We start from the raw sequence: 19,487 nt of genomic DNA, 5'->3' as shown, positions 1-19,487 counted from the left end.
CAGAGCTGGAAGGGTCACAGACAGCGGTCAGCAATGTAAAGATCATGATGAAAAATGTGAATACTCTTACTTTCCTCCAGTGAGAGAGCAGATGGAGGGATAACATGAAGAGGACGGAGCAGGATCCTTATAATATATTATAAGCATAACCTGGATCCTCATATTGACAGGAAGGATTAGTCCTGAGAGAAGATTCACACATAGAGAGACCTGTACAAGGCAGCTACACACCGCTCAAGTTAATGAAGCCATTTGTCACTTGCTTCCAGTCCCTGCATATAAACTCAGGGTCTAAAATTAACTTTGTGCCACACCTGCCAATGTGTTAAGTGAATTGAGAAAATGTATTGTCCATTTAGGTTGAGACAATCCCAAAGTTTCAGTCGAAACCAATACCAGTCAAGTTCACAATTCTCCAAACAGATTTTGGTAACACTGAAGTTTAGGCTCCAATTCTCACTATTAACTAATTGCTTATTAGCAATGCATTTTACTAGGATATTAGCTGTTTATTAGTAATTAGTACTTAGAAAGCACATATTAATGCCTTATTCTACATGCACATATTCTACATCCCTCAATCCTAAACTTAACAACTACTGTATCTTACTCACTATTAATAAGCAGTAATTAGGAGTATATTGAGGCAAAAGTCACAGTTAATAGTAAGAACTGAACCCTAATCTGAAGTGTGACTGAAACTTCAATATTAAAGTGAAAAATAATATACAACTGAATACTGTAGGGTAAAAAAAAAAGGAATATTTGCACTTTAAATGAAACTATTGCACACACCACAGTATTTCTCAGACAAAAAGCATTGCTTTTGAATTAAACGGTCAGTAATAAAAAAGGACTGAGCATTTTTCCCTTTTGGTTAGTATTGTAGTTTGATAAATATTAATAATAGAGAGTGATAAGGCTGCATTTATACTGTAAGGGCCAATTGATTGAAATTTTGACTATTGTCTTCCATTTTTGGAGCTTATATACATGAACGAACAACCTTCAATTCCCACAATGATTGAATTCGACTGAAACAGACCTAGAATGTTAACTTTTGTAGATTTTCTACATCAGAACAAAAATGATGCATGCTGTCAAAGGTGACAAACTGCAGTAAATCTGAGCTGTGAATGTGTTCAGCACATAAGAGCATGTATGCATTACAACACAGCTGAGAAATCACGTGCTGTTTCCATGCATAACACACTTAGAGACAGGCACTGCATGCTTTTCCAGCAACACACTTCTGTGTGCCCAAGAGCATAACACTACAGTGGCAAAAAAGCAATGCAAGCCTTGCCAGAGCAGCCAAGCAGTGCCATAGGCCATGCCAAGCCAAATCATGTCACAGTAACTCGTAACTCGTGAGCGAGGGCGAGGGCGGGTGGGACGCCGCATGCTTCTTCACCTTTCATTCAGTGTGCTGCACTCAGGCTCTCAGAAATCAGTCTACACGTCCAAATATTGGTGTTATTGCAACAATTCAAGAGGACAAATAACCATAGCACACAAATGAACTAATGCCAATCTCATTCAAATGAAGAAACATCAAGTATGAAGGTCAAAGGACACGCTCATACTGCAAGCCGTAGCGTTCAATTCTGATTTATTGTTCATATTAATTTCTTTGGCTGTTTACATCATTTAGACTGACTATTGGATGAGAACTGAACTGGATTATGAAATCTGTTTTCTGCAGAGCTGCTTTATAGATGAACTCATAATAACGTCATAATTAATGAACTTTACACAGATTAGGGCTGTCACTTTTGAGAAAAACGGATATCAAACGGATATCAAATATCAAGCAATGTATTCGAATATCTACGAGTAAAATGTAAAATTAAGTTAACGAACAACCTCGATCCATCAGGAAACGCCATTTCACTGCGCTTCATGAAGAGTTTTTCTTTTGCGTGAAAAAGCCGTTCGCCGGAGATGTGTTAACAGATAGCGGAGTGCATTCATGATTAGGCTACCGGTATAATAATCCTCCTGGCGCCGGGTCTGAGTGAGTAATTTACTCTCTTACCTTTGTTCTTTGATTAACATTAATGACACTTTAAGAGCAGCCGCTGCTGACAGAGACGCCATCTGACACGCGTCGCATTTTCTCACAAATCTCTACGTTCATTTAAGACTTTATTTAAATAATTTAAGATTGCTCTTATAAGGACACTCGACAAAACGGACATTTGGCATAATGTGTGTGTTATGGTTTGTTCAAGCCCGAAAGAGAACTCGATACTGACTTTTCTGTGGGTCGTGTGTGTGTGTGTGTGTGTGTGTGTGTGTGTGTGTGTGTGTGTGTGTGTGTGTAATAGGCAGGAATTACAGCGCAGTCTCTTTAGTCTTGTCGTTATCTTCCATTTTCAAAACAAGCTGGTTATTGGCTATTATTGGCTTGATTTGGTCATGTGCCTACGCTACAGTACGTTTAGAGCGGCCGCTACTGGATGAGATGGCAAACAATAAAATAAAAAGCAAACGGTCTAATCATAGACTGTAAAAAATGCGCAAAACATTGCACTTAAAAACCGGATAGTTTATTTATAGTTCGATTTTGGATATTTCACGTCACGTTCGAATGCATAATCGAATATCGAATAAAAAGTGACAGCCCTAACACAGATATTGAACTAAATCAACACTGACCTGAATTTTTTTTAAGCTGCTTTAAAGCGTCCTTGAGCTTGGGAAAGGCGCTATATAAATTAAACATGATTATTAAAGCAGAATTGAATTCTGATTGCATTATTGATCATTATTTTCCTGTTTATCACTGTAAAGCTGCATTGAAACAACTGGAATTGTATAAAGCGCTAGCCTATATGAATGAAGGTGACTTGATATTTAATTTAATTTTATCAATCAATAAATTCCACTAGAAACAAACCTTGTTGTATTATTTTAATTTAATACTGTGAAGCTGCTTTGATACAATCTGTATTGTGAAAAGCGCTTGCAAATATACTTGACTTGATGTGGTCACAGTCCTGAAATGACCCGCATGTGCAAAAGAACAATAGAAATATAGCACACAACACTGTCATTCATGAGTAAATAAGGAGGCCACTGAAGTCAGCGTTTATGCATTCATTTATAAGGCGACGTGCTGCGGAAGCTAGTGGATCCATGCACAGGCGATGAGGATGATGAAGACGAGGATAAGTTTCTCTCGTATAGTTTCACTGGTTTAGAGCTATCGTAACACTTATGAGATATAATCTCTCACTGTTCCTCCTCTGACTACCTTCGCTGCCGTCTTCCACATTAACCAAGTGACCAAATCACTACAGGTGTGTAAAATTGCAATTTTAGTGACAAGTCGCATAATTTTGGATATGGCTGTTTAGAGGTTGCATTACAAAACATCAGACCTGTATCTGAATTAGGACCATATATGCATGCACTCATGCTGTTCAAATAGTTATGAAAAAACAGATCTGAGTAACATGAACGAGCACAAAAACAAAAAAAAAGATGATTTGGGCCACTTCTGAATGTAGCCAAATATTCAGCTCAAATGTAGAGCCATTAAAAACTGAACCAAAAGACAAGCGAATGCCTGTATAATCCAAACCCAGAACTGCTGTCCACCTCCACTGACGCCCTTGGTTAGCTGGTACGCTACTGCATTAATGTGATTCACAATCTTTATGTGTTTATGGGATAAAACAGATGCATTTATTAGTTTATATTTAGTAAGCCGCTTCGCGTCGTAACCGCATTACCACCTCGGGTGTGCATTATTTTTCTAATAATTCAACAGCCTGTCGTCAGTTATTCCGCTTATACTACAGTTACCACACCTCGAAACATAGTTCAGATTATGTATTTCAAGACGTTTGTAAAGTTTTTGTCATTAAAACGCTCTTGTATGTAGGACTAATTTCTTACACATCTAATCCCATGCCTCCGTTGCTAATTCCAAAACGTCATTTCAGAGTTAGGGTTAGGTAGAGTTAGGGTTAGGGTTAGGTAGAGTTAGTAACGGAGGTTTGAGCCGCTGATAGCAGACTAATGCTGAGTTAGGGTTAGAGTTAGGGTTAGGTAGAGTTAGTAACGGAGGTTTGAGCCGCTGATAGCAGACTAATGCTGAGTTAGGGTTAGAGTTAGGGTTAGGGTTAGGTAGAGTTAGTAACGGAGGTTTGAGCCGCTGATAGCAGACTAATGCTGAGTTAGGGTTAGAGTTAGGGTTAGGGTTAGGTAGAGTTAGTAACGGAGGTTTGAGCCGCTGATAGCAGACTAATGCTGGGGACACACGACTAGCTGACACATTCTCTGACTGTTTTCATCGACTGCAGCAGATTTTAAACACAGACTGAACGCGCTGAACACGCGTTTGGACATGATCAGTCATAAGTATCAAATTACATTCATAACCGGCCTTAAAGTGTGTTCCCGGCTTTATGCAGTTATTAGAGAGAGATGTTGCAATAATAAGACCGAAAAGCACGTGCGTCAATATTATTATTTATTAATTAATTCAATTCGTTTTAATTAATTCGTTAATTCTTTTTTTTCTATTATTGACAGATGACAGTAGACTAGCCAAATAAATGAAACCCAAAGCCCTTTTAACAAGTAAGCCTATCAATAATTATTTATTTGTTCAATTATCTGCAATAAAAATCCGTGCTGCAGGACTATCCATTTATTTAGCCTATATTCAGTTTAATTTTCTATTGATTATAGATAGGACTTTATAGTTTATTTATTCAAATTAAACTGCATGTTTCTATTGATTGTGAAGCTAGACATTGAAAATTGCAGATCAAGCGCACGGGGCGAAATGCTTTTTCTTGTTATGAATTGTATCCTATTTTCCGTTATTACAGTTGACTACGCGAAGTGATATGGAGCTGTAATGCGGTCGAGACCTGCCGGGAACTACTTTAGCCGTGCGTTTCCCTGAAAATAATGCACACCTTAGAACGTTCGTCAACCAATCAGATTCAAGCATTCAACGGCCCTGTAGTATAACTTTACTTAATTTGTGTGGGAGGAATTTTAGTCTCAAAATGATTGGCACACGCATGCATGTTCACATAATCAAAGCAAAATACAGTTTCTAAACAAACTGTGTAAAGATTTAGAAAATCTCAACCATGATAGTTACATCTCTTGATGGGAAAAATGCATGTAAACCAAAGATGTTCAGGTGAGAGTTGTTGAAGTGAAAGGCAGTGGATAACAGCAGGGCACAGGAGTGTCGAGAGCGCCTGTCATCCGTACCCCGAGGCTGGGCCGCAGGCTCCACGGTCAGACTTCAACACAGGGACTACCAAACAAATCTCACACACACACACACACACACACACACACACACACACACTCTCTCTCTCTCTCTCTCTAAGAATGCAGCACTTCTGAAATGAAAGGTTCTATGACTGCGCTGCAATGCTAACAGTCACATGGCTACACGGTCAGTCTTCAACACAAGGACTCCCAAACAACCAATCACTCGTGTATATACACACACATACATACACACACACACATACATACATACATACAGAGTCCAGCTGTTACTGTTGGCACACTTACTAAATAGTTAACTTATCCAGTCTGTTCCTCGTGAAGCCATGTGACTGTTGGCTCAAGTGCATCGCAACGCAGTCATAGAACCTTTCATTTTGTGTGTGAATGACACACACACACACACACACACACAAAATGAAAGGTTCTATGACTGCGTTGCGATGCACTTGAGCCAGCAGTCACATGGCTTCACGAGGAACAGACTGGATAAGTTAACTATTTAGTAAGTGCTAACAGTAACAGCTGGACTGTCAGCATGTTAAAAGCCTCTGAGAACGTCATCATTTCTAAACTTAACCCCTTCAAAGTGTCGCTTTTGATTAGTTGTAACAATAAATTACTAGTATTGCTGGAACTAAACAGGACTGCATAAAAATATTGTATATTGCATTAAAGGGCCCTATGAAATGGTGAAATACTGGTGAAGTGACTTCATATGAGCGAGACGGCAGATGCTGAAAACACCTGATTAAAAGTGTGTAGTAAATGAAACCGTCTTTTTGTGTGGTTTAATATTCACAAATACTGGTCCATAATCACGATTTAATGTAGTGTACAGCCTTACTTTTGATTGATTCATCTAAATTTTGCCATGATAGAGTAAATTAAATTTTCATGACTTCATGATTCAGCAATTCCCCCTGCGTTTTATGCGTTGTGGACTTAATTTAACAGCGTAAACTGTGTCTTTGAATTGACTGTGACAACAGTTTTTATTATAACTTTTGGTTATATATTTGATGTCTGGTAAACATGACCTTAAGACCTCAAGTTTCCTTAAGACCGACTCAGCTAGCTGCATACGGACAAACTAAACTAAAGCAGAACAACCCTTATACCAGAACAAAACTCATGATTAATTAATGCCTGGGTCCAGACAGACTTCATGGCCATTGGCTAACGGAGCAGTTGCCGGAGGATCCCTAAAAAGTGTGTATAAACAGTGAGGATTGGTGGGTGAAACCTGATCCTCGAACGCAGACGAAACACAGCAAACACACCCTTTATTCCAGTGCACTCCTGATGGAGTCTCTGTGGCGCGGGGACAGAGCGGCAGGAATGACTGCACATGCACACAGGCGTGTGTGTGTGTGTGTGTCGGTGTGTGTACGGAGCAGACGGGCTCTGGAGTGGAAACTGGACCGGAGAAGTGGCATGAATTAAATATCAGGGAGGGGGATAGAAGAGGCTCACAGTTAGCAGCGTGGTCTCGGTCTGATCATACTTCACCACAGAGATGAGGAGCATCTGCACGTGTGTGAGCTAAAGAACGACATCAATGCTACAAGCTTATACCACTCAGTCCAATCATAACCCATCAAAGAGTATGTTCGGAATGACATACTACTCCATACATGCGCACGGATTCTTAATAGGAAATTCCAGGACTTTCAAGGACTACTTTTTTGGATTTCAAAGACTACAATCAGCACTTATCAAACAATATCTTTATTAGTATTTTATTTTTTACTCAAATTACACACACATACATATACATACATGTATATGGTATCTGATGGTTCACTTCATAGAGATCAATCCATTGACCAGCGCTGTCAGGCATGGGATACTATCCTTATACTTCCTTATTCAAACTGATTTATTTACTATACTTATCATAAACTTAATATCATGCTCATAGATCTATATCTCAGACGGACTGCAGCGTCAATTTTGTGTAAAAAGATTGTTTTGTTTTTATTTCCATAAAAAAAAAAATTATAATAATGGAATTTTTTTAAATAATTCAAGCACTTTCCAAGTTCCTCTTCAAAAAATTCAAGCACTTCAAGCACCTTGTACAAACCCTGATCTATAAATAAATGCACTATTTTTGCAGTACTATGTATGGATAGTGTACACATAATACACATTTTCTGACTGCATGGAATACCTAGTATTGCACAGAATGCTACATTTATACAAGAAAAATCAATATTAAATGAATTAATGGTTTGTTTTATATAGCACTGCTTAAACTCATGTGCTCGTGTGACAGTGTAGAAAAGAAACACACTGTTTCAACATAGGCCTACTTGTTTTACACAACAGTATAAAACAAGTACTGTGCAATATGCAGTAATCTAGTATTGCATAACACTGATGAGCGTCTCTAGTAGGGCTGGGTAAAGAAATATTGATTTCTCGATTTTAATCGAGTCTCATTTTTACGAACCGATATCGATTCTTAGGCTAAATCCCAAGAATCGATTAGGATAGTCATCCTGTTTTACGTTGATGAATGATTGGAACATTGTAGCGCATCCCATCCAATAAATCGCAATAATCTTTGTGCTTTGTTACTATTGATATGAAACAAAGTCTCAGATTTCAAATTACATCCATTTTCTTATGAAATTCAAACACATAAATGCCGTGTTGTCGCTGTGGCGTGAGATCGCTCTGGCTCAGCTCAAGAGAAGCACATGATCTTCTCTTCCGGCTTAATAACACCAGTTACAGCGCGAAATAAACATGAATGAGCATCTGAAAGTGTGTTAAAAGGTAGAGTACAACTTATCGAAGTCCGTATCATGTGACATGGAATCGCTCAATCAGTGTTTCAACCGTGGAAAGACGTCAGTAAAAGTCATGTAACGTCACATTTACCTCAGAAAAAAGCAGATCCAGTGACCATAAACTCATTAGTCAGAGAGAAAAATTAACTCTAAAGGAGCATTTTGCTAAATATATGCACCATATTACATTCATTATAATTTTAATGCTCTTCAATATTTAATGCATGTTTGAATAAATCTGGCAGCCACCATTTAAATGTTTATATTTCATATAACTTTATTATTATTAAAATAAATAAAAGTGTAATTAAAGTGTTTGTACACAAATCAGTTAATGTTTTACCTTCATTATAGTAGGCTAATGAAGCCTATAGGCTACAACTGACTCCCATAGTCCACAGCATTAGTTAAGAGATTTGTTTTTCTTGAGAAAATGTGGCATGTATTGTGTCTGATATCCAACATAATCAATATCGAATCGAAATCGAATTGCAAGCTTGTGAATCGAAATCATATCGAATTGTGAAATTTGTGTCAATACCCACCCTATTCTGTAGTCTGATTGCAGTGATACGCTGCTGAGAAAGGAGCGCTATGTGTGTGTGTGTGTGTGTGTGTGTGTGTGTGTGTGTGTGTGTGTGTGTGTGTGTGTGTGTGTGTGTGTGTGTGTGTGTGTGTGTGTGTGTGTGTGTGTGTGTGTGTCTCCTGTGTGTCAACAGACGGCCAGCTGCTCGTGGTGATAATCAATATTCTCATTAGGCAAAGTAGAGCTGCACCAATTAATGGTTTTGGACTTGTGCCTTCTAGTAACAGGGATGAATTCGTAACACCGGTATATTTAATTAATGTATTCCTGGCTGGAGATCTGGAGGGGTTTAAACCCCAAAAAACATTTGTAATACTATTCCTAAAGGTAAAAAAAAGGGGGTGGTAAAGAAGACAAAGAAACTGAGAAGCTCAGGGTATGCCGAGTTCACACTGCACGATTAACACACTGTTCTATCTGGGTTAGCAATCAGTTGCTGCTGCGTTCACATTTTTTTCTCTGGATCGGCAACAGGGCTTCACATTGCATGACTTTTCAAGAGGAAGAATCACACACAACTCAAACTAGGTTTCACAACCAAAACACACACGAGCAGTGATGAGGAAATCACACAAGATCACGTGTGTATGAGATCTCACGCGAGACTGAAATTGTTATTAAAAATGATAGATGATCCAGATTGGCATGTGCGCTGAAAAGGAGAAAAAGAAACAAGGTTATGGAGGACATGATCGGGGGGAGACGAGAGCAGGGATTGTGTGTTCTGCAAAGAGAGTTGGAGGTAAATAAATAACTTTGCAATGTTGCTGCTGGTCAAGCAAATGTGTGTGCTTCGTTTCTGTTCGATATACTTGTAAATATATCTATTAAAATACTGATATTCAGGTTTATAACTCCTCCCCCATGAACATCGGGCCTAAAACCGTGCAGCATTCGGGGATGATACAAGCAGTCACTATGATTGACCAAGTTTCCAAAATATAACAAACATATTAAGCTGAGCTGTTCATTACGGTCATAGTTGCTCTGCTATCAATAAAGGTGGAAATGATGAGTGAAAAGAAAATAGTCGATGTTAAATATACATGAGGAGGGGTATTTTGAACCAATCAGATTCCACTGTGGGCGGGGCTAGTGAGAGTGATTGATGGTTAGGACAACAATTAAATCGGTTGCTTGTTCATGTTAAGCACTGGATGCATGCTAACTTTGCAAATAGTTTATGAATTGCAGTAAACATACTCTGAGAAACACAGCAGTTGTCAAGATGAATTATGGCAAAGGCTCAGGTGACATGTTCAGATGGGTGTTTGTTTTTATCAGCACATTTCCCAGAGTGCAGTGCGGTGCAGAGCGTAGCGTAAACATCACTAAACGAGGACGAGTGATGGCTGCTATAAAAGCCCTGTACTGGGTCTCTCTTCCAAGAGGCTCCACGAAGACTTCGTCACCCTCTTTAATTTACAGCAAGAGTTTCCACAATGATTCAACCCCATTAGCCCCTGTGATGTGACATGAGGAGCTGGACACTAGATGTGGATCTGCTGTTTGGATCTGACTGAAGCCAAGAACGTCTTGTGTTTGTGTGTTGTGGCGTTAAGCTGTCGATCCGTGTCAGGTTATACGCAAGTAACGCTAAAACAATCTGCTTATTATGTGAACGCTGATTCATAATTCAAGTGTTTATTTTTTTTTTCCCAGGCATCAATGTAATGACCTTTGACCTTTACGCACCAAAGCGTCCATTACCGTGTGTTAATGTTGAGAATGTCACATTCGATGTTATAGCAAGGGATATATAGAGCAAACACTGTGAGCTACGAGGCTGCTAATGCATTAATGTTGGAGCATTCAGCTGGCATTATATCAACTTGTATTTTAAATAATTGTGTTAAACAGCAGAATTTTGGGTGAAAAAACTGAAGCAGTTTACATAAATGCTCTCAACTGCTAAAATATTTATATGCATAACTGTATTTGACTATATAACTCAAACTAATACTGTTTTTTTATTTTTTTTTTATGGGAAAAATGAATGGGAAAACTAAGGCATATCCAGATTTTTTGTTTTGGTTTCATTGTCTTTGTTATGGCTGATATTATAAATGCATATGGTTTTGAATTTGCAGTGAATTTCTACATTTTTATGTGTTGAACAGAAGGATAACGGTACTTCAGAAACCTGCCAAAGACAAAAGGGTTTTCATCTGATATCATCTGCATATAGTCTCATCCCATTCAGACTGATGGTAAAAAAAATGCCACTGAGAGCTGAAATCGATAAGATATTGGGCATCCTGGGAAACTAGTCAGTGGTAGTGTCATGCAAGTTAAAGATGCAAAGCCAAAGCTCACTTTCTTTCTTTTTTTTAAGGCTTGATAGATGAAGATGAAGTGTCATTTTGACTCTATACACACCATATAAACTTAAAGAGATTAGCAATAGGCTAATATTCCTTAAACAAACATGAATAGTCTGGACTAGAGAACCAGTAGCAACTGCAACCTCATACAGATTCATATTTGAAATTAACCATATCTTCAAATCTTTAAAACGTTAACATTATCATCAAATAAAATGCTTCAACACAGCAAATGAGACATTGCAGTATGAATTCATATGTTTGAATTCAAGATGTGTGCAGGATTGGTTTTGATTTCATTCATACAGGTAATTCCATTTTCAGCGATGCAATACGGGTTTTCTGCAGATATCACGGCGTCCTACTAAAGTAAATCAAACGCAGCAGGTTTGCATAACACAAACTATTCACCTGAACACAAACACTGACATTTAACCGAAATAGGACAAGATTCGACCTGTTAGCTGAGCCTTTGAACCTCGGCAACAATGTGTGTTTCAAAAACAACAGACGCAGAGCAAAAAAAAAAACATGCATCAGTTGCAGAGAAGACTCGTGTGGTTGTTTGTGTTTCAACACCAAACCTGGTAGAATAAGAGCTCAGTCTTCAAATCAAAGCCACTCGACTCCTTCAGACATCAGACCGAGCAACTGCGCATCTCTAGTCTACATTAATGCGGATACATGTGAACACGGCGTTTTCGTTTAAGAGCGCTCTACGTCACACACTAGCGTTTTCAGGAGTTGTGGATGAGAAACTTTTGGAAAACGCCAAATTCACCGGACATGTGTAAATCCTCACAAAAGCTCAGTGAGATGAAACAGATGGAAAAATAAATAATAATAAAGTTATCGCGCAATTATTCTGACAGGATACATTTTTTTTTAGCAAAATATCTCAGCATTCACTGATGCGTCAGGTCGCACTCACTCACTATTACATGTTTGGTCTAAAACTTTCATGTTTCGCCGCAGGACAGCAAAAGTGAGTGAATTCTGTCATCTTTGCAGGACTGTGATATGAAGAGTGTGTGAAGTAACAACTGTGTGAAAGTGAAAAGCACATAACAGCCACAATACCACTATAAACATGAATATCTATTGGTACAATATGCGTCACATGACTAAACTTACGTCATCGTTTTTTTAAATACCTCCGGTTTTACAGTCCACAACGGCGTTTAGAGAGCGTTTTAAAAAAAAGCTTAGTTGTCATTGGTAAAAACACCATCTCAATGTGGACGGAAGGCCAAAACGGAGAGAAAAAGATGCGTTTCCAAACAAAAGCGTGTAAGTGTGAACAAGGCCTTAGGCAAATAAGGTCGGTCTCGTCGCTTAAGCCGAGACCAGCTCAAATAAGCCTCTGTGTTCAGGGCTCACTGACCAGCTCTCTAATCCATACGCATTTCCCCTGTTGGCTGCGAGACCACACTTCATGCCAGGCAGAAAAAGCCTTACGCAGCAGAGCTTCCACGGCCCAGCGTTCTCCCGCTCGGTCTGGAATTTCCTTCAGACGGCCCACTGCAAACAGCCACACTTAGTGGAAAAACTTACAGCTATAAAACATTTCTAGACGAGGAGGGAGCGCGAAAGCCAAATAAGAGGGAGGGAGAGTTGTGTTTAGTAGCATGTGTGCAAGGGCTGTCAAAATGGCTGAAAAGCAAAATTCGAATTTCTTTCTTTAATATTGGAAATATTTGAATTCTGAAGGCAATACGTAATGATAGAGGGAAGAAGTACTGTATTGTCTCCTGTGCCCACAAGAGGATGCGGAATAAGCAAATATAAACCAAATCAAGCATCGCATCTTTTATTGACATTTAAATGTTAAAGTGCATTGACTTTTGAAACAATTGTTCTTAAATAAAATATAATTTCCTTAATGTGCATGCAAAGGAAAAATAGCTCGTAACACTGTGTAAGTGCATCAGTAACCTGAGAAAACACGCCAAGCGTAATGTAACGTTACTACAACGTTGAACACAAACTGACATTCAGAAACACTCACTTCTACTCACTACATCTACATATTGTTCGTCAAAAACACCAGATGCTCAACTTGATCTTCAGCGAGTGCTGAGCGCTTGTTTCCAGCTGATGAAAACACACGCTCAGCTCTGACTGATGTGCAGGTTTGGTCAAGTGTGTCGTTGCACGATTATTGCCACCAACTAAGGGGGTTTTTCATCAGCAGGAAGCCTTTTCCCGCCATTTTTTCAAAGTAACAACGCGGCGCTATACTGGATAAGCTAACAAAAACAAACCGCGTCAGTCACGTCATTACGTCTCGCGCTTCTCTACACACACAAAAATTTAAATGCACGGTTTTTGCATTCGAATGTGCAGATTTATTTTATTTTTTATTCGACGAATATTCGAAATTGGACTTTTTATTTGACAGCCCTAACCAGATACCGGTTTCCAACGTTTCTGACTGGTTCAGTGAACGCTAGGAAAAGCTGGTGTCAAATGCATGCTATCTGATATCGATTAGATGGACAGCTCGGCATCACCATCAGGTACGCCTGACGACAGAATAATGGAGGAGCCAGAGGGACAGCCGAACCGTGTCTTTACCAGGCCAGATTGCACGCGTTGGTGTACTTGCGAAAGGCCGGGTGGTGTAAAGAAAACCCTTGGTCTTCCAGAAGGAACAGCAGGGACATGGAAACCACTCATGAATACACTGAGAGTTAAGAAAGGGTAACACTTTACAGTAAGGTTTCATTACTTTACATTATTTACACTAACAATGAACAATACATTTGTTACAGTATTTATTAATCCTTGTTCATATTACTTAATAAAAATACAGCTGTTCATGTTAGTTCACAGTGCATTAACTAAATATTAACAAATACAACCTTTGATTTTATTAACATATTAGTACGTGTTGAAATTAAGATTAATAAATGCTGAAGATGTATTGTTCATTCTTAGTTCATGCTAACTAAGGTAGTTAACATGAACTAAGAATGAACTATATGAAGTTGTATGCACATAATTTCAACATTTACTAATTCATTTTTAAAATCAAAGGTTGTATTTGTTAACATATGAACCCTAACTAATGAAGCTTATGGTAAAGTGTTCCCGAAGATAGGTGTGTGTGTGTTAACTCCAGTTCAGTTTCACGATAACCTTACATCCACATGGATCCTTTCCATCCCGGAGAGAGGTTGTATAATGTTGGGGTGTTTGTGGTGAAAGTGTATCTGGCGTACAAGCGTCTGTCGTCTAATCGCCCCGTGGCCGTGAGCTAAAGTGACTCGTCAAAATCCCTCACACTGTCAAACACGACGACTCTCTCTCACACACGCACTGACATGCTTGTAAACACTCTCCAAAGTAGGTCACAGTTTGCCGTTTCTTTAACCGTCTCCCTAATTCCAGCATCCGACAGCGGTCGCCCACTCCTCTTTCCCCCAGACCGGCCTCTTTCACCAGCTTAGCTCTTGAAAACAGGCACGCAACATGCATTCCCGATACACAGAGCACAGGATTGCATAACAGAGGACGGGCATTGAGGGGCCCGTCGAGTTTTAGGGGACAATGGCAGAGTCAGAGCGTCTCTGTTCATGAGCAGAAGGTCTCTTTCATATGTAGATCCTCAGTCATGTGTGTGGAGAAAGAACTGAGCTCGCTTCCCACACTAGAACCAATCAGCCCTCAGAAACTGTGTCGCAAATAAGACGAGTTTGGAATCAAACACACGGCATTTTAAACAGTCCTGTAACAAAGCAGTGAACAATGTAAAATGTTTGATGCATCCGTGACCTCATTGGTATCAAGGTCTTATTAGGCTGATTGGAATTAGATCATTTTAGACATTAGTTCATTTTTATGAACTGATATCGATTCTTAAATCCCAAGAATTGATTAGTCATCTTGTTTTCATTTGATGAATGTAACATTGTAGAGCATCCCATCCAATAAATCGCAATAATCTTTGTGCTTTGTAACTATTGATATGAAACTTTTTACCTCCTTTACCTCCAAATTACCTCCTTTTTCTTACCAAATTCAAACACATAAAGCACATGATCTTCTCTTCCGCCTTAATAACACCAGTTACCGCACAAAATAAACATGAATGAGCATCTGAAAGTGTGTTAAAAGGTAGAGTACAACTTATCGAAGTCCATATCATGTGACATGGTCACATGCTCAGTGTTTCAACCGTGGAAAGACGTCAGTAAATCAGCTTGTAAACAATGTCATGTAACGTCACATTTACCTCAGAAAGACCATATCCAGTGACCATAAACATGTTAGTCAGCGAGAAAAATTAACTAGAGAGGTCATGAGATAACACGATCTATGAACTTGATAAATGTTGCAGGTATAATTTACTATCCACAACTAAAGGCCTTTCAACTGGCGTGTATCAAATTCTGAATTGAATGAATGTGTGGCAATTTGTACAAATAGAGCAGAAATAAATGTCTTCTTCATTTATTTGTAGTTGTGTGTGTGTGTGGGTTGTGAAATGCTTGAAAATTGTGAAAAGAAAGTCTCAAAATCCATATGAATCAAATGAGGTTGACTCAGAAAAGACGATGCACGTGTCATTGATGTCCACAAATGCACATCGTCTTTGTTGCATGCGCAAATTATGCTACACTTACACAACATAAAACACTTGCATTCACAAATAAAAAAATGGCTAATTGTACAAATCGCTTCATACTCATTTAATTATGAATTTTGCAAACGCAAGTTGAAACGCATTTGGTTATGGATAGTAAAACATCTGCAACATTTATCAAGTTCATGGAATCATAAAGAAAAAAATAACACTAATTTTACATACAGCACATGGTGAAAATGACATGAATATGACAGTGCGCAACTGGATATAGAAAAGCATAGTTTGAAATCAAGAGTTTAAAGTTTGTCTATTGTGAGTCTCCAGTTAAGCTGAAATCTTCTGTCCACATTTAATTCACACGGACTGACCGTCACACGCAGTGTTCATGTTTTAGAAGTTCACACAACTGAATTCGATTAAAGGTATAGCGGAGGATGTTTTACTTCCTGGTGGGTAGTCTAAACTATTGGTCCTCCTAATTGTCAATCATTCTGGTGAATCAATCAAACTTTTCAAAAAGTGGAGAGGGCGGGTCTTATCTAAAATTTGGAAAGATCCTCCGCTATACCTTTAAGTCTGGAAGGTGTGTGAAATTAAATGTGTATTAGATATTTAAAGATTTGGCATGCTGTCAAAATAAAAGTCCCGTTTACAACACAAAATATATAATATTTAATATATAATATAAATAAGTCATTAACAGCCAAACAGAAAATCGTCAGATGCAGATATTGTTGTACCTTGTAAAAAATAAAATAAAATGGTCAAATGCACGATTAAAACAATATCATCAGTAAGTTTTATTCATTCATCTATTTTCTTAAAGAAAAATCTAATATTGGCCAAAATTGATATGGTACTGACATATTGTGCATAAACTATCATTAGCTATCAGTATCAGTCCTGGCTTTACACAAGATCTCATTATGAACATATTTTTTAAGCAGTTCAAAAACTGCCAATATGCGAAGCTGTTGTTAAACTATTACCATAGAGAAATGTACTTAGCAGACACGATTTAGTCTTTAAAAGTCATAGCTTTGGGGCATCTAAGGGCAACACAAAGTTGTAACGACATTCCTCATGAGGAACATCATGCTGTTAGTTTGTTAATGGTGTTTTGGAGAAGATTTTGGTGTTGATCAGCACAGCATTTAATTGCAAACATCTGAGGAGCACCATAGTGCCAAACAAGTGGTAAAAGATGTTCTTGTAGGAAGTCCAAGACATTAGTGTTCTCCACATCTAGTCTGTCGGGAACATGGCCAACGAGGTCTGGCTCAAAAGATACACATGTAAAGATATAAGTGAATGACACTAAAAACCAAGTCCATTTACAACAGTGTTGGTCCAAGCCACTGATCTAAATGACTGGATTGCTCATGACGTCCTAAAAAGTGAAGCCATATTGCGATTCCCTCACATTCTATTGAATTAATATGAAATCATCTGATTTTAATGAGCAAACATCACCGAACAAATCAGTGTTTTTTTTATCTGAAGTCTCCCTATACATTCTTACAACGCAAATGTCTTAAACATTTAAATGGTTATTTGTTTAAAGTCAGGAATTTCTTCTGCTTGTTAAAAGTTATGATCATCTTCGTTACATATATATCAGATCAGCTGACGGACGAGGCAATTCACCATTTGTATTACAAATGTCAAAATGATTATTCTGAAATCTAAATACAGATGAATGCTTTGTAAGGCATGTGCATGCAACTTAATTAGTCATGTATAGTTCACTGTGGTTATGTAATTATGTTGCGTTATATATTATTATTCATACAGTAACTGTAAATGTTAAACAGGAAAGATAGCATCTTAAACGTTGGTTAAATGGATAATTAGCTCAATAATACAAAAAACATTTCATATGCAAACTGGCATGCTACAGTAGTAAAACACCATATCATTTGAGCTGACCTGTGGCGTTTTTAACCGTTTCCCGGATCTCCAAGATCTCCAGGAGTCTGAAGCGGATGTTGGTTAAAAGACAACAGGGAATAATATACACACTTCACAACGTATTCAGAGAAATCATGCTTTGATTTTAAAGACATGTAATGCTTTATTTCCAAGCATTTATTCTAATCACTCCGAGCCAGATGATGCATGGTTAACCTTTTAAATATAATATAGTGCAATTTCGTAATAGAGGATTATATGTATTATAATATTCAATATTGGAATCAATTTCTGCAAATAATCACAGGAATCATATATGTGCATGCTTAATTAGTGCCGTAGACACGCTCATCTAAACAAGTTCTATATATTACTTATCCTGCCAGAAAATACCATAAACATTAAAGATGATGTTATTTTAATGTACATGCATATATCTTTAAAACTATTCATGTGCGACTGATCGGAAATCGGGTTTTTATATTTTATTCGATTTTGGTTTAAAAGGGCCAGATGAAATTGCTCTTATCTGTCCAAATCTGCGAAAATCATATCTTCCATGCAACTCCACTCATCATAAAGCTAATTAAAGGCACGTCATGTTTAATGCATGTGGACGAGGTTTGGTGTGAAATCAGCGCCAAAAAGCTTTACAGATGCGTGTGATGTGCAATATATTAAAAAAGCACCAAGAATCACACCATATTAAATATGGCAAACTATCAACACAAGCAATTAATGAAAACATCATATGAACATGCTCTGTTTTTCCCCCCTCTTAAATCTGAGGAGCCGCTGAGTGCAGAAATCTGTGGGTTTGTGAAGCGTAAAATAAGCGAGTCATGGTGACCTACATAGGCAGTGTTTGGAAGAGAGGCTGAGGCTCCTGCATATTTAATTATTTACCCAAGTCAGATTCTGTACCGTTCTCAGCAAGGAGAAAACACAAGCAAGAGGAGAGCGAGACAGAACTAGTGAACAACACTGCAGTCTGAGAGGCGAAGGAAGAGGAGAAGTGGCCATTACAGAGTCTTCTTACAGTCCTAGAGCTTCTGAACCAATGGGGTTTGGACCGATGGGGCAGTGAACCCGAGGTCAGTCCTAGAGCGAGTTTAGGGAAAAATCGGGTCCATCGGAGACGTGCAATGGAATACTTAGGCGTGCCGAATAAGTAAAACTATATGCAAAATAAGAGTTTATTCTATGCATCATCTTTTTACTACTCTAATTCATTTCATAACTGTATCATTTATCTCTTTTAATTCCTTTTATAACGGTTTTAATTTCCCTTGCTTTTATTTTGTGCTTATGTTCTATGCTAGGCACTTTGAACGGCCATAGTGTGATATTTTAATTCCTTTCTATGTAAAGCATTTGGAATAAACTTTTTTAATTTTCCTTGCTTTTATTTTGTGCTATGTAATTAAGCACTTTGAATTGCCATAGTGTATGAAATGTGCTATATAAATAAACTTGCCTTGCCTTAAATGACAGGGTCATCTACTCTACTCACGCACAGCAAAATCAAATCAGAGAATAATCAGAGAATAAATATCTGGTGATTGAATACAAGCTGGTAAACGCACGCACAAACCGTGAGCACGTAAAAGCAAGGCAGCGAACGACTCTATGAGTGCATTATGCATGGGCTGACCCAATGCAGAAGCCAAACTGTGCAGCACACACTCCAAACACACTGCATGAGACACGGCACACCAGATACGGCACTCTTTTTTAACACAATATTTAATATAAGGGGTGTAGCGATGCCCTCATGTCACGATTCGATACATATCACGATATTAAACTCACGATACGATATTATTGCGATACTCAAGACAAAAGGTTAACACAAATGCACTGGTGGTTAAAATGCTAAATTTGGTATTACATCGTGTGTGTAAATGAATAGTCTTGGACTTGGTGCTGGAAACCCAAAGCACAGGACAATAGAGACACCAGAATAACAATATTCATGATTCTGAAGATGAAAATACAGAGTTATT

The 19,487-nt window shown here is 38.2% G+C and overlaps 1 protein-coding gene and 1 long non-coding RNA gene across 3 annotated transcripts in view; one reads left to right on the top strand and one right to left on the bottom strand.

The window, feature by feature from the left end:
• Nucleotides 1–19,487, bottom strand: part of ankrd11 (ankyrin repeat domain 11) — a 157,147-nt gene that overhangs the window by 50,537 nt on the left and 87,123 nt on the right. The gene's annotated exons all lie outside the window — the stretch shown is intronic.
• On the top strand, nt 1,894–11,401 carry LOC309492215. Its single transcript, XR_014203470.1, has 2 exons — nt 1,894–3,724; nt 5,024–11,401. It is a non-coding gene; the product is annotated as an uncharacterized lncRNA (long non-coding RNA).

The sequence above is a fragment of the Leuciscus leuciscus genome, assembly GCF_965113295.1.
Source record: "Leuciscus leuciscus genome assembly, chromosome: 2".
NCBI lineage: Eukaryota > Metazoa > Chordata > Actinopteri > Cypriniformes > Leuciscidae > Leuciscus > Leuciscus leuciscus.
The sequence above is the reverse complement of the archived record's forward strand: the minus strand, read 5'-3'. Positions and strand labels throughout refer to the sequence as shown.